A 14914-nucleotide genomic window follows, 5' to 3' on the forward strand; every position below is an offset into this window, starting at 1 on the left:
CTGTGTGCCTTGTTGTTCATTGCCTCTTTGTATTTCTGAACGAGTTTCTTCTTCTCTTCTTTCTTCTCCACCCAGTACTCGCTTGGAATGACAAAGTTAGACGTGATCCGGCATTCTGGGCAGGACTTTATGATCTTGCTCTCAAATTGCTTAGCACTCCTCCACTTGCGAATGCACTTGAGACAGTAGGTGTGGTTGCAGATGGAGAGGACCCCAAAGCAGTGCTCACTGGGGTTGGCTTTCTCATAGACCACCCCCATGTAGATCCCACACAACATGTCCTTGCTGTGCTGCACAGCAAATGAGAGTTCCATGTCCTCCTCATGGGCCTCATTGCACCATTTTATGTGCTGTGATCTCTGGGTAGCATCTATCCAATACAGGACCTGCAGCCCACACATGTCACATGAATCTTTGTGGAGACACGTTTTCCCCGTATCGGCACTCTCCCACTGCAGCATCGGAGCACAGCTGCTTCTTTGTTTCCATGGCAGTTTGCTCTTTCTCTGATTCTTCCTTGGTCACTGAGCCCTGCAGGGGTGCTTCAGTGCAGGAAGGTGCAGTACGGCCAATGTAGGGTTGCCCAGGAACAAACTCAATAGCATTCACCCTGTCCCCTGAACCTACTCCTACAGTTGCAAAGTTTGAATTTCTTGACTCAGCTTCACCTGTATTTGTTTCAACTATCAATGAGAGACTTGAGGAAGCAACAAGGGATGACTTTGTAGTTAGCTCTGTAGCAGTTGCTTCTTCCTGTTTCAATGGCTATGTTCATAACTGCAGCGGTCTCCATAAACACAGTACCCTCGCTGAAAATACTTGCACACTACACCATACGAACTGTCAGAGAGGTCATGTAAGTATCCACAGTTATCTCTGTCTTACAAACTCCATGCATAATATAACAGCAAGGTGACCTGTTCAGTCCAGCCAGCGGCTACCACCGCTGCAGTGGTGGCCGTGGCTACCCAGCTGTGGCTGCTGTCACTGCCACCACCCAGGAATGGGGCGGTGACTGTGGGGATCGGGGTGCAGGAGGTTGCTGCCGCCACCACCGCTACCACTACTGCTCCTAATGTTGTGGCCGTTGTTCCGGGAGCTACAGCCTCCGCCATTACTGTTTATTCCACACAGCTAAGGCTCGGAACTTCCAGGATCATACAGTTCCGGTCCGGCTGCTGAGAGAAGACCACGAGGCCAGGCAAGGGGAGGGGAAGGGGACTGAGGCACCCACCCGGTCCCCACTGGCTCTGCTTGCTAGATTTTGTTTGTTTGTTTGTTTGTTTATTGTGGTGCAGAATCTGGCACTGTCACCCAGTCTGCAGTGCAGTGGCGTGATCTCAGCTCACTGCAACCTCCGCATGCCGGGTTCAAGCAATTCTCCCTGCCTTAGCCTCCCGAGCAGCTGGGATTACAGATCCGTGCCACCACGGCCGGCTATTTTTTGTACTTTTTAGTAGAGACGGGGTTTCATCAGGTTGGCCAAGCTGGTCTTGAACTCCTGACTTCAGGTGATCCGCCTGCTTCCACCTCTCAAAGTGTTGAAATTAAGGCGTGAGCCACCACGCCTCACTCGCCGTAGCTAGATTTTTTAAAAAGAGAGAGAAAGCCTGGCGTGGTAGCTCATGCCTATAATCCCAGCACTTTGGTGGGCAGAGGTGGGCAGGTCACTTGAGGTCAGGAGTTCCAGCCCAGCCTGGCCAACATGGTGAAACCTCTTCTCTACTAAAAATACAAAAGTTAGTTAGGCGTGGTGGTGTGCGCCTGTAATCCCAGCCTCTCTGGAGGCTGAGGCAGGAGAATCACACTTGAACCCAGGAGGTGGAGGTTGTAGTGAGCCAAGACTGTGCCATTGCCCTCCAACCTGGGTGACAGAGTGAGACTCCATCTCAAAAATAATAATAAAAAAATAAATAAAAAGAGACAGAAGATGCAAGTAAGCATAATCAGAAATGACAAAGGTGACATTACAACTAATCCTGCAGAAATACAGAAGAGCCTCGGGGACTAGTATAAACATCTCTATACACACAAACTAGAAAATCTAAGGGAAATGACTAAACTCCTAGAAAGATAATACCTCTCAAGACTGAAGCAGGAAGAAATAGAATTCCTGAACAGACCAAGAGTGACTTACAAAATTGAATCAGTAATTTTAAAAAACCTACCAACCAACAAAAAAAAAACCCAAAAAAAGAAAAAACAAAACTCTGTACCAGAGGCTTTCACAGCTGAATTCTTCCACATACAAAGAGCTGATACTAATCCTACTGAAATTTTTTTTAAAAACTTGAAGACGGATTCCTTCCTAGCTCATTCTATGAAACCAATATCATTCTGATACCAAATCTGACAAAGATACACACACACAAAAAAATGATAGAATAATATCCCTGATGAAAAATCCAAAGGAATCAGAAAGAAAGAAAAGACATACAAATAGGAAGAGATGAAGACAAATAATCTCTCTTTACTGCTGATATGTATCTACACCTAGAAAACCTTAAAGATTCCTCCAAGTCTCCTAGACTTGACAAACAACTTCAGTAAAGTTTCAGGATACAAAACAAACATACAAATATGAATAGCGTTTTTATACACCAATAACTCAAGCTGAGAACCAAATCAAAAAAGGAAAACTCCTCAAGAAAATACTTGCAAACTGAATTCAGCAGCATGTCAAAGAGATAACATTGACATAATCAAGTAGGATTTATTCCTGAGATGAAAATCTGGTTCAATATATGCCAATCAGTAAATATGATTCACCACAAAGAGAAGTCAAAACAAAAACTAAATTGTCATCTCGATAGATATAGAAAAAAAATCAATAAAATCCAATACCTTTTTTTTTTTTTTTTTTTTTGAGACAGAGTTTCGCTCTTGTTACCCAGGCTGGAGTGCAATGGCACGATCTCAGCTCACCGCAACCTCCTCCTCCTGGGTTCAAGCAATTCTCCTGCCTCAGCCTCCCGAGTAGCTGGGACTACAGGCACACGCCAGCATGCCCAGCTAATTTTTGTATTTTTAGTAGAGACGGGGTTTCACCATGCTGGCCAGGATGGTCTCGATCTCTTGACCTTGTGATCCACCCTCCTCGGCCTCCCAAAGTGCTTGGATTATAGGCGTGAGCCACCGCGCCCGGCCAAAATCCAATATCCTTAAAAAAAAAAAAAAATCTCAACAAGCTAGGCATCAAGAAACATACCTCAAAACAGTAAGAGCCACCTATGAAAAACCCAAAGCCTACATTATACTGGATGGGCAAAAGTTGGAATCACTCCCCTCAAGAAGTGGAACAATACAGGAATGTCTCACCACTCCTTTTCAACATAGTGCTGGAAGTCCTAACCAGAGAAATCAGGCAAGAGAAAGAAATAAAAGACATCGAAAGAGGGAGTCAAATTATCTTTCTTCACTGATGACATGATTCTATACCTAGAAAACCTTAAAGGTTTCTCCAAAGGACTCATATACCTGACAAATGACTTCAGCAAAGTTTAAGGGTATAAAATCAATGTACAAAAATTAGTAGCATTCTATACAACAATGACATTCAAGCTGAAAAACAAATAAAAATGCAATCCCACTTAAAACAGCCACAAAGGGAGCCTTTAGAAGATGGCTGAATAGGAACAGCTCTGGAGCGCAGTTCCCAGCGAGAGCAACACAGAAGGCAAGTGATCTCCACATTTCCAACCAAGGTACCAGGTTCACCTCAATAGTATTGGTTGGACAGTGGGTGTAGCCCAAGGAAGGCAAACTGAGGCAGGGTGGGGTGTTGCCTCATCTGGGAAGTGCAAGGAAGGGGCCAGAGGACTCCCTCTCCTACCCAAGGGAGGCCATCGGGGACTTTTCTGGACACCCTGGCACTCTGGCTCAGATACTACACTTTCCCCACAGTCTCTTCAGCCCACAGACCAGGAGATTCCCATTGGTGCCTGTCAACACCAGTGCCGTGGGTTTCCAGCACAAAACTGAGTGGCCATTTTAGTCAGAGCCTGGAGTGCCTACAAGGCAGAACCACCCATTCACCTGAAAAAAGGGGGGCTGAAGGCAGGGAGCCATGTAATCTGGCTTGGCTGGTCCCACTGCCACAAAGACCAGCAAACTGAAACCCACTGGCTTGAGATTTCCACAGCCAGCACAGCTTGAGATTTTCACAGCCAGCACAGCAGTTTAAGCTCTATCTGGGATGGTCAAGCTCGGTGCGAGGAAGGGGAGTCCTCCATTACTGATGCAGTTTTAACCTTAAATGTGTAAACAAAATCGCAAGGAAGGTTACCCAGCAGTTGGGCAGAGCCCATGGCAGCTCACTAAGGCCTCTGCAGGCAGACTGACTAGACTCCCTCCTTGCTGGGCAAGGCATCTCTGAAAAAAGGCAGCAGCCTGTCAGGGACTTATAAATAAAGCCCCACCTTCCTGGGACACAGCACCTGGGAATAAGGGCGATTGTGAGTTCCACTTCAGCAGACTTAAACGTCCCTGTCCAGCAGCTCTGAAGGGAGCAACGGAGCTCTCAGCATAGCACTTGAGCTCTGATAAGGGACAGAGTGCCTCCTCAAGGGGCTCCCTTATCCCCGTATATCCAAAGAGACACTTCATACAGGAGAGCTCTGGCTGTCATCTGGTGGATACCCTTCTGGGATGAAACTACCAGAGGAAGGAACAGGCAGCAATCCTTGCTGTTCTGCAGCCCCCCACAGGTGATTCCCAGGCAAGCAGGGTCTAGAGTGGACCTCCAGCAGTCCTACAGCAGAGGAGCCTGACTGTTAGAAGGAAAACTAAAAAACAGAAAGAAGACCGCCGAGACCGCGTCCACCCCGCGAACACAAAGCCTCGCCCTTGCCGTTCCGTCGCCCGTCCACACCCGCCGCCAGCTCACCATGGATGATGATATCGCTGCACTTGTTGTCGACAACGGCTCCGGCATGTGCAAGCCCGGCTTCGCGGGCAACGATGCTCCCCGGGCCGTCTTCCCCTCTATCGTGGGGCGCCCCAGGCACCAGGGCGTGATGGTGGGCATGGGTCAGAAGGACTCCTACGTGGGTGACGAGGCCCAGAGCAAGAGAGGCATCCTGACCCTGAAGTACCCCATCGAGCATGGCATTGTCACCAACTGGGACGACATGGAGAAGATCTGGCACCACACTTTTTACAACGAGCTGCGTGTGGCTCCTGAGGAGCACCCCGTGCTGCTTACTGAGGCCCCCCTGAACCCCAAGGCCAACCGTGAGAAGATGACCCAGATCATGTTTGAGACCTTCAACACCCCAGCCATGTATGTGGCCATCCAGGCTGTGCTTTCCTTGTACGCCTCTGGCCGTACCACTGGCATCGTGATGGACTCCGGTGACGGAGTCACCCACACTGTGCCCATCTATGAGGGGTATGCCCTCCCCCACGCCATCCTACATCTGGACCTGGCTGGCCGGGACCTGACTGACTACCTCATGAAGATCCTCACCGAGCGCGGCTACAGCTTCACCACCACAGCTGAGCGGGAAATCGTGCGTGACATCAAGGAGAAGCTGTGCTACGTCACCCTGGACTTCGAGCAGGAGATGGCCACGGCGGCCTCCAGCTCCTCCCTGGAGAAGAGCTATGAGCTGCCCGATGGTCAGGTCATCACCATCGACAACGAGCGGTTCCGCTGCCCTGAGGCACTCTTCCAGCCTTCTTTCCTGGGCATGGAATCTTGTGGCATCCACGAAACTACCTTTAACTCCATCATGAAATGTGACGTGGACATCCGCAAAGACCTGTATGCCAACACAGTGCTGTCTGGTGGTACCACCATGTACCCTGGCATCGCTGACAGGATGCAGAAGGAGATCACCGCCCTGGCACGCAGCACAATGAAGATCAAGATCATTGCTCCTCCCGAGCGCAAGTACTCAGTGTGGATTGGTGGCTCCATCCTGGCCTCGCTGTCCACCTTCCAGCAGATGTGGATCAGCAAGCAGGAGTATGATGAGTCCGGCCCCTCCATCGTCCACCGCAAATGCTTCTAGGCGGACTGTGACTTAGTTGCGTTACACCCTTTCTTGACAAAACCTAACTTGCGCAGAAAACAAGATGAGATTGGCATGGCTTTATTTGTTTTTTGTTTTGGTTTGGTTATTTTTTTTGGCTTGACTCAGGATTTAAAAACTGGAACGGTGAAGGTGACAGCAGTCGGTTGGTGCGAGCATCCCCCAAAGTTCTACAATGTGGCCGAGGACTTGATTGTGTACATTGTTTTTTTTTAAGTCATTCCAAATATCGTGAGATGCATTGTTACAGGAAGTCCCTTGCCCTCCCAAAAGCCATCCCATTTCTCTCTAAGGAGAATGGCCCAGTTCTCTCCCAAGTCCACATGGGAGGTAACAGCATTGCTTTTGTTGTAAATTATGTAATGAAAAAAATTTTTAAATTTCGCCTTAATACTTTTTTTATTTTGTTTTATTTTGAAAGATTTTAGCCTCTGGCTACCCCTTTTTTGTCCCTCGAGATGTATGAAGGCTTTTGGTCTCCCTGGGAGTGGGTGGAGGCAGCCAGGGCTTACCTGTACACTGACTTGAGACCAGTTGAATAAAGTGCACACCTTAAAAAAAAAAAAAAAAAAAAAAAAACAGAAAGAAATAGCTTTGACATCAACAGAAAGAATGTCCATTCAGAGACCCCATCCAAGAGTCACCAACTTCAAAGACCAAAGGTAGACAAATCTACAAAGATGGGAAGAAACCAGTGGAAAAAGGCTGAAATCATCAAAAACCAGAACGCCTCTCCTCCTCCAAGCGATCACAACTCCTCACCAGCAAGGGAACAAAACTAGATGGAGAATGAGTTTGATGAATTGACAGAAGCAGGCTTCAGAAGGTGGGTAATAACAAACTTCTCTGAGATAAAGGAGTATGCTCTAACCCAATGCAAAGAAACAAGAACCTTGCAAAAAGGTGAGACGAAATGCTAACTAGAATAACCAGCTCAGGGAAGAACATAAACAACTTAATGGAACTGAAAAACAGCACAAAAACTTCACAAAGCATACAGAAGCTTCAGTAGCTGAATGAATCAAGCAGAAGAAAGGATATCAGAAATCGAAGATCAACTCAATGAAATAAAACAAGAAGGCAAGATTAAAGAAAAAAGAGTGAAAAGAAATGAACAAATCCTCCAAGAAATATGGGATTATGTGAAAAGACCTAATCCATGTTTGATAGGTGTACCTAAATTTGACAGAGAGAATGAATCCAAGCTAGAAAACACTCTTCAGGTTATTATCCAGGAGAATTTTCCCAACCTAGCAAGGCAGGCCAACATTCAAAGTCAGGAAATACAGAGAACACCACAAAGATATTCCTCAAGAAGAGCAACCCCAAGGCACATAATCATCAGATTCACCAGGGTTGAAATGAAGGAAAAAATGCTAAGGGAAGCAAGAGAGAAAGGCAGGGTTACCCACCAAGGGAAGCCCATCAGACTCACAGTGGATCTCTCAGCAGAAACTCTACAAGCCAGAAGAGAGTGGGGGCCAATATTCAACATCCTCAAATGTTGAGAAACATTAAGTTTACCCTGCCCCCATGGCTCCTTTGTGGAGGATACCTTGTAGTTTGTAAGTAGTGATAGGTGGGTAACGGCTGCCTACTTGGTATATTCCTGAGTTACATGTGCATGTAACACACCTGTGTGTTAATAAGAATCACCTGTCAAAGAACAAATAAATGCATGGATTAATCTCTGCTCAGGGCCTTCAGTTCTGGAGAGCTGCAAGGCCCACAGGCTCTCAGGCTGTTGGTCCCCAGAGTAGATCCACTCTGTTGGCTATCTAGGTCACTGCCTCTCACTGCCTTGTAATGCCTTCAGCCCATCCTGGGTGGGAGTCTCCTGGCTGAGCTGGTTCTTGGCACTTAAAGAAAAGAACTTTCAACCCAGAATCACATCCAGCCAAACTAAGCTTCATAAGTGAAGGAGAAATGAAATCATTCATGGACAAACAACTACTGAGAGATTTCATCACCACCAGGCCTGCCTTACAAGAACTCCTGAAGGAAACACTACACATGGTTTTGTGTACCAAATTGTAAAGACTATTGGCAGAATGAAGAAACTGCATCAACTAATGGGCAAAACAATCAGCTAGTATCAAAATAGCAGGATTAAATTCACATATAACAATATTCACCTTAAATATAAATGGGCTAAATGCCCCAATCAAAAGACACAGAATGACAAATTGGATAAAGAGTCAAGACCCATCAGTGTGCTGTATCCAGGAAACCCATCTCACATGCAAGGATACACAAAGGCTCAAAATAAAGGGATGGAAGAAGATTTACCAAGAAAATGGAGAGCAAAAAAAAGCAGGAGCTGTAATTCTCATCTCTGATAAAATAGACTTTAAAAAAACAAAGATCAAAAGAGACAAAGAAGGACATTACATAATGGTAAAATGATCGATACAACAAGAAGAGCTAACGATCCTAAATATATACACAACCAATACAGGAGCACCCAGATATATAAGGCAAGTTCTTAATGACTTACAAAGAGACTTAGACTCCCACACAATAATAGTGGGAGACTTTAACACCCCATTGTCAATATTAGACAGATCAATGACACAGAAAATTAACAAGGATATCCAGGACTTGAACTCAGTTCTGGACCAAGCAGACCTAATAGACATCTACAGAACTTTCCACCCCAAATCCACAGAATATACATACTTCTCAGAACCACATTGCACTTACTCTAAAATTGACCACATAATGGAAGTAAATCACTTCTCAGCAAATGCAAAAGAATGAAAATCACATCAGTCGCAATCAAATTAGAACCCAGGATTAAGAAACTCACTCAGAACTGCACAACTACTTGGAAACTGAACAACCTGCTTCTGAATGACTACTGGTTAAATAATGAAATAAAGGCAGAAATAAAGATGTTCTTCGAAACCAATGTGAGAACAAAGACACAACGTTCCAGAATCTCTGGGACACATTTAAAGCAGTGTCTAGTGGGAAATTTGTGGCACTAAATGCCCACATGAGAAGCAAGGAAAGATGTAAAATCGACACCCTATTATCACCACTAAAAGAATTAGAGGAGCAGGAATAAACAAATTCAAAAGCTAGCAAGAGACAAGAACTGACTAAGATCAGAGCAGAGCTAAAAGAGATAGAGACAAAAAAAAAAAAAAAAAAAAAAAACTCATCAAAAAATCAATGAATCCAGGAGCTGGTTTTTGGAAAAGATTTACAAAACAGATTAGACTGCTGGCAAGACTAATAAAAAAGAAAAGAGAGAAGAATCAAATAGATGCAATAAAAAATGATAAGGAGGATATCACCGCCGATTCCACAGAAATACAAACTACCATCAGAAATTACTATAACACTTCTCTGTACATAAACCAGTAAATCTAGAAGAAATGGATAAATTCCTGGACACTTACACCCTCCCAGACTGAACCAAAAAGAAGCTGAATCCCTGAGTAGACCAATAACAAGGTCTGAATTTGAGGCAGCAACTAATAGCCTACCAACCAAAAAAACTCCAGGACCAGATAGGTTCACAGCCGAATTCTACCAGATGTACAAAGAGGAGCTGGTACTATTCCTTCTGAAACTATTCCAAACAATACAAAATGCAGGAATCCTCCCTAACTCATTTTATGAGATCAACACCAACCTGATACCAAAACCTGGCAGAGACACAACTAAAAAAAAAAATTTCATGCCAATATCCATGATGAACATTGATGCAAAAATTTTCGATAAAATACTGACAAACCAAATCCAACGGCACATCAAAAAGCTTATACAACATGATCAGGTCAGTTTCATCTCAGGGATGCAAGGCTGGTTCAACATACACAAATCTATAAATGTAATCCATCACATAAACAGAACCAAAGACAAAAACCACGTGATTATCTCAGTAGATGCAGAGAAGGCCTTTGACAAAATTCAACAGCCCTTTATGCTAAAAACTCTCAATAAACTAGGTATCAACAGAACATATCTCAAAATAACAAAAGCTATTTATGACAAACCCACAGACAATATCATACTGAATGGGCAAAAACTGGAAGCATTCCCTTTGAAAACTGGCATTAGACAAGGGTGCCCTCTCTCACCACTCCTATTCAACATAGTATTGTAAGTTCTGGCCAGAAAAATCAGACAAGAAAAAGAAATAAAGGGTATTCAATCAGGGAAATAAGAAGTCAAATTGTCTCTATTTGCAGATGACATGATTGTGTATTTAGAAGACCCCATCATCTCAGCCCAAAATCTCCTTACGCTGATAAGCAACTTCAGCAAAGTCTCAGGATACAAAATCAGTGTGCAAAAATCACAAGCATTCCTATACACCAGTAACAGACAAACAGAGAGCCAAATAATGAGTGAACTCCCATTCACAGTTGCTACAAAGAGAATAAAATACCTAGGAATACAACTAACAACGGACGTGAAGGATTTATTCAAGGAGAACCACAAACCATTGCTCAAGGAAATGAGAGGACACAAACAGATGGAAAAACATTCCATGTTCATGCTTAGGAAGAGTCAATATCGTGAAAATGGCCATACTGCCCAAAGTAATTTATAGATTCAATGCTGTCCCCATCAAGCTACCATTGATCTTCTTCACAAAACTAGAAAAAAACCACCTTAAACTTCATATAGAACCAAAAAAGAGTCTGCATAGCCAAGACAATTCTAAGCAAAAAGAACAAAGCTGGAGGCATCACACTACCTTACTTCAAACTATGCTACAAGGCTACAGTAATCAAAACAGCATGGTACTGGTACCAAAACAGAGATATAGACCAATGGAATAGAACAGAGGCCTGGGAAGTAACATCACACATCTACAACCATCTGATTTTTGACAAACCTGACAAAAATAAACAATGGGGAAAGGATTCCCTGTTTAATAAATGGTATTGGGAAACCTGGCTAGCCATGTGCAGAAAGCTGAAACTGGACCCATTCCTTATGCCTTACACAAAAATTAACTCCAGATGGATTAAAGATTTAAACATAAAACCTAACACCATAAAAATCCTAGAAAAAAAACCTAGGCAATGCCATTCAGGACATAGGCATAGACAAGGACTTCATGACTAAAACACCAAAAGCAATGGCAACAAAAGCCAAAATAGACAAATGGGATCTAATTAAATGTAAGAGCTTCTGCACAGTGAAAGAAATAATCATTAGAGTGAATCAGTAACCAACAGAATGGGAAAAAATATTTGCAATCTATCCATCTGACAAAGGGCTGACATCCAGAATCTGCAAAGAACTAAAACAAATTTACAAGAAAAAAACAACCCCATCAAAAAGTAGACAAAGGATATAAACAGACACTTTTCAAAAGAAGACATGCAGCCAACAAACATATGAAAAAATGCTCATCATCACTGGTCATTAGAGAAATGTAAATCAAAGCCACATTGAGATACCATCTCACGCCAGTTAGAATGGCGATCATTAAAAAATCTGGAGACAACAGATGCTGGAAAGAATATGGAGAAATAGGAACACTTTTATGCTGTTGGTGGGAGTGTAAATTAGTTCAACCATTGTGGAAGATGGTGTGGTGATTCCTTAAGGATCTAGAAATAGAAACACCATTTGACCCAGCAATCCCATTCCTGGGTATATACCCAAAGGATTATAAATCATTCTATTGTAAAGACACATGCACATGTATGTTCACTGTGGCACTGTTCACAATAGCAAAGACTTGGAACCAATCCAAATGCCCAATCAATGATAAACTGGATAAAGTCAATGTAGCACATATATATCATGAAATACTATGCAGCCATAAGAAAAGGATGAGTTCATGTTCTTTGCAGGGACATGGATGAAGCTGGAAACCATCATCCTCAGCAAAGTGACACAAGAACAGAAAACCAAACACCACATGTTCTCACTCATAAGTGGGTGTCGAACAATGAGAGCACATGGACACAGGAAGGGGAACATCACACACTGGGGTCTGTTGGGCATTAGGGATTAGGGGAGGGATAGCAGAGGGTCAGGGATTGGGGAGGGATAACATTAGGAGAAATACCTAATGTGGGTGATGGGGAAATAGATGCAGCAAACCATCGTGGCCTGTGTATACCTAAGTAACAATCCTGCATGATCTGCCCTTGTACCCCAGAACTTAAAGTATAATAGTAGTAATAAAAAGGCACAAAATATCTAAATTATATCTAATTGTTAAGGGGAAAAATCTCTAAAAGGAGAACTACCAAATACTGTTGAATGAAATCAGAGATGATGCAAATGGAAAAATATTCCATGCTCATGAATTGGAAGAATCAATATCATTAAAATGTCCAAACCGATCATAGCAATCTAGAGATTCAATGCAGATCCTGTCAAACTACCAAGTCTTTTTTTACAGAAGCAGAAAAAACTTATAAAATTCATATGAATTAAAAAAGAACCCAAATAACAAAAGCAGTCCTAAGCAAAAAGAACAAACTAGAGGCATCATGTTACCTGACTAAAAATTATACTACAAGGCTACTGTAAGCAAAACATAAGGGGACTAGTACAAAAATAAATGCATGAACCAAAGGAATGAATGGAGAATGCAGAAATAAGACCACACATCTATAACCAAATGATCTTTGACAAAGCTGACAAAAACAAACAATGCGGAAAGCACATCCCGTTTAATAAATGGTGCTGGGAAATGTAACTAATCATATGCAGAAGAATGAAACTGGATTCCTACTTCTCACCATATACCAAAATTAACTCAAGATGGATTAAATCTTAAATGTAAGATTTCAAAGTTAGACAGTTCTAGAATAAAACTTAGGAAATACTATTCTAGATATTGACCTAGGCAAACAATTTATTACTAAGTCCTCAAAACAAATGAAACACAAACAAAAATTGACAATGGAGACCAAATTAAACTAGAGAGCTTCTGCAAAGAAAGAGAAACTTGCAACAGAATAAACAAACACCCTACTGAATGGGAAGAAAATATTTGAAAACTTTGCAACTGACAAAGGACTGAAACCCAGAAGCTATAAGAAACAGAAACAAGTCAACAAGCAAAAACAGACAACCCCATTAAAAAGGAGGCAAAAGACGTGAACAGACATTTCTTAAAGGAAGGTATACATGCAGCCAACAAATGTATTTTTTAAAATGCTTAACATCACTAATCACCAGAGAATTGTAAATCAAAACCACAATGAGATACTATTTCATACAGGTTAGATTGGCTATTAATAAAAAGTCAAAAAATAAAAGATGTTGTTAAGATTGCAGAGAAAAGGGAATGCTTATACATTGTTAGTGGGATGGTAGATTGGTTTAGCCCTTGTGGAAAGCAGTTTTGAGATTTCTCAAAGAACTGAAAATAGAATTACCATTCTACCCAGCAATTTCATTACTGGGTATATACATGATATCATTTGGATATTTTTCCCTTCCAAATTTCGTATTGAAATATGACAGCTCCCCCCACCCCAACAAATGCTGGAGGTAAGGGCTGATGGTAAGTGTGTTGGTCATGAGGGCAGATCTCTCATATGAATGTATAGGTGTCCTCCTCATGGTTGTGGGTGAATTTTTGCTCTGTTGGTTCATATGAGAGCTGGTGGTTGAAAAGAGCCTAGCAATTCTGTGGCTCTTTCTCTTGATCCCTCTCATCATGTGATGAACCTCTTCCCCCTTCACCTTTTGCCACAATTTTAAGCTTCCTGAGGCACTCACCAGAGCAGATCATGGCTCCATTCTTCTTGTAGTCTGTAGAACTATGAGCCAAAATAAATCTATTTTCTTTATAAGTTACCCAGGCTCAGGTATTCTTTTATAGCAAGGCAAAATGAAATAATAAATATCCAAATTAAATAAGTTGATCTAACAAAAAGACATATGCACTTGTAAGTTTATCACAGCACTATTCACAATAGAAGAGATATGGAATCAACCTAGATCCCTATCAGTGGTGAATTGGATAAAGTAAATATGATACATATATACCATGGAATCCTATGCAGCCATGAAAAAGAATGAAATCATGTCATTTGCAGCAACATGTATGCAGTTGGAGGTCATTATCCTAAGTGAAACAATGCAAAAACAGAAAACCAAATATTGTATATTGTCTCTTATAAGTGGGAGCTAACCAATGGGTACACATGGATATAAACATGGGATCAATAGACACTGGAGACTCCAAAAGAGGGGAAGGAGGGTTGACAAACTATCTATTGGGTTCTATATTTACTATTTGGGTAATGGGATCAATTGACGCCTAAATCTCAGCATCATGCAATATATCCTTGTAGCAAACTGCACATGTATCCCCTGAATCCGAAATTTTATTTTTAAAATGCAGCTCCTTCCAGGTGCAGTGTCATGTGCCTGTAGTCCCAGCTAATTGGGAGGCTTAAATGAAAGGATCACTTCAGCCTAGGAGTAGGAGGCCAGCCTGGGCAACATAGCAAGACTCCATGTCAAAAAATAAAATGCTCCCTATTTCTCCCTGGAAGAGGTTTGGCCATGCAGCAAGTGTCACAACTTTTATAGCTCCCTCCCAAAGAACTCCATCCTAAACCTCTTAGCTCTGCATGGCATTGACTTCCTCATACAGGGCACCAGCTGTGGTGTTGATCACATAGATGTCCCTGTTCAGGCACCAGCTGTGACAAGTGTCACATCAGGGTCACAATCTGAGACACTGATAACGTTGGTGTCACCACCTTAGACATTGATCACCACCTGTGAAGGTCTGTCCTGCAGACCCTGACTCAGCAACAGATGAATGAATGCATTCACACACACAGAATACAGTGTTGAGTGGATTAGGGATGGTCATCAACTGCTTTCAGAGGGCAATTACAACTAACTGACCATGATTCCCTGTTCCTCCTCAC

The 14914-nt window shown here is 42.6% G+C and overlaps 5 pseudogenes across 5 annotated transcripts in view; 1 reads left to right on the plus strand and 4 right to left on the minus strand.

The window, feature by feature from the left end:
- Positions 1–14914, minus strand: part of LOC100403415 (ATP-dependent RNA helicase DDX18 pseudogene) — a 365505-nt pseudogene that overhangs the window by 239548 nt on the left and 111043 nt on the right. The window lies entirely within an intron of this gene.
- The window catches only part of LOC144581236 (biogenesis of lysosome-related organelles complex 1 subunit 5 pseudogene), a 340887-nt pseudogene that overhangs the window by 214930 nt on the left and 111043 nt on the right, over positions 1–14914 (minus strand). The gene's annotated exons all lie outside the window — the stretch shown is intronic.
- The window catches only part of LOC100409123 (spindlin interactor and repressor of chromatin-binding protein-like), a 339975-nt pseudogene that overhangs the window by 214930 nt on the left and 110131 nt on the right, over positions 1–14914 (minus strand). The window lies entirely within an intron of this gene.
- LOC100411275 (E3 ubiquitin-protein ligase makorin-1-like) overlaps positions 1–14914 on the minus strand; it is a 145428-nt pseudogene that overhangs the window by 20383 nt on the left and 110131 nt on the right. The window contains exon 3 of the transcript XR_616475.5: positions 1–14914. This exon is cut by the window's right edge and continues 96939 nt beyond it. The product of XR_616475.5 is annotated as an E3 ubiquitin-protein ligase makorin-1-like (transcript).
- Positions 4802–6094, plus strand: LOC100404409 (actin, cytoplasmic 1 pseudogene; annotated as a pseudogene). The gene has a single exon (XR_013531808.1). The product of XR_013531808.1 is annotated as an actin, cytoplasmic 1 pseudogene (transcript).

The sequence above is a fragment of the Callithrix jacchus genome, chromosome X (genome assembly GCF_049354715.1).
Source record: "Callithrix jacchus isolate 240 chromosome X, calJac240_pri, whole genome shotgun sequence".
Taxonomy (NCBI): domain Eukaryota; kingdom Metazoa; phylum Chordata; class Mammalia; order Primates; family Cebidae; genus Callithrix; species Callithrix jacchus.